Raw genomic sequence first — 1,626 nt, forward strand, 5'->3', positions numbered from 1 at the left:
AAGGCTTCACGAATTTGTGTGTCATCCACGTGCAGGGACCATGTTAATCTTCTCTGCATTGTTCCAGTTTTAGTATATGTGCTGCCGAAGTAAGTACCAGAAGTACACACAAGCTAATGTGTAGACTGTGGCTTGTCAGGAGTTGATGCAGACTCAAATACTCCAGCTTAAAATACAGTTGCTATAGGCATTTTGCATACCAGTTGGAATGGAAAAAAGAAACGGCCGGAGAACAAACCCCGTAGCTGTTCCCATCCTCCAGGGGGAAAGCTTCAGGAGCTCGGAACTCCCCACAGGACGCGTAATAATTTGGCATACTGCGACTTCATTCCTGTGCAGCTCCACCTTCCAAGGGTGCAGCGCCCACAGACATCCTGTCCCTTCATTGAGAGGTTACCCTTTCACGTGTCCTCCACACACACAGTGATGCTGAACAACCTGGCTCAGACGCTGCAGTTTGTCCTTGTCTTGGGGCTCACTGAAAACAGGTGATTTTTATGGGTTTCAGAGCTTGATGCATTGTGCCCCAATGGTCACATGCCATGGAATCTAAGGTGGATGGAAGATGTACTCCAAGGCCAAAGTATTTCATGGCTGGTGTATGTGTTGAAACCTCTGTCATCGGTTGTGGCTTGAATCGGAAATGCCAGTTTTGAATGTTTGCCCCCTCGCTGGTGGTGCTGTTTTTGGGAACCTGTGGAGCCTGCAGGAAATAGAGCCTCCCTGGTAGAAGCAATCAAAGGCAAGGGCTTTGGGGGTTACACCTGCCCCTGGCTCCTGCCCTGGAACTCTAGGGTCTCCACCACGTGTGTCTCATGCCATCAACTGAGCTGCCATACCATGCTCTCTGTGCACTGATGGATAGGACCCTCAGGAACCATGAACCATCATAAGTCTTCCCCGGAGTCAATTCACTCAGGCTTTGTGGTCACAGCAACGTCAGAAAACTAACAGACCCTGCCAGCACTCTTCCCTGACTCCAGCAAGCCATGCTAACTGAACAGGGGGCTCCGCACTGAATGTAGCCAAACCCTGACATTTCCTTTACATACTATAGAGGAAAGAACTTATCTTGTTTTTTCATGTGTGTGGGTATATTATCTGCAGGAATGTCTGTGCCTCGCGCATGTGTTTGCTGCCCACGGAGGACAGAAGAGGGCATCAGATTCTCTGGAACTGGAGTTATGTACGGTTGTGAGCTGCCATGTGGTTACTGGAAGAAAACCTAGGTCCTCTGGAAGAGCAGCCAGTGCTCTTAACTACCATCACCCCAGACAAAGAGGAAAGAACTTAGACATGTAAGAGAGGGACATGGGAATGGATTTTTCATGTCTTGCTAACCTAGGCATCAACTTCTGAATTTATCTCCCCAAATGGGGCCATAGAAAAGCATTGATAAAAGAAGTGTTACTGCCTTCATACTGCCTTAGTGACCACTTCCTGTGAGTATAGCTGCTACTGGAGAAACAATGTAATGCTATCGGCCTTCTAATCAATGAAGATGGAAGGATATAGACCCAGAATAAGCTACCTAGCAACATTTCATGGCCCAGAGTATCTAGAGGGAAAGTGGCTACCATTGTCAAAAGCAGCAGGCCTGATACAAAAATGACCCAACTTCAGGAT

General features: G+C 47.8%; 1 pseudogene; it reads right to left on the minus strand.

Annotated features, from left to right (window-relative positions):
* Positions 1-97, minus strand: LOC126513544 (uncharacterized; annotated as a pseudogene).
* Positions 98-1,626: the final 1,529 nt, after the last annotated feature.

This window comes from Alexandromys fortis, unplaced genomic scaffold (assembly GCF_014885135.2).
Source record: "Alexandromys fortis isolate MF-2015 unplaced genomic scaffold, M_Fortis_MF-2015_v1.1 scaffold_118, whole genome shotgun sequence".
In the NCBI taxonomy this organism is placed as follows: domain Eukaryota; kingdom Metazoa; phylum Chordata; class Mammalia; order Rodentia; family Cricetidae; genus Alexandromys; species Alexandromys fortis.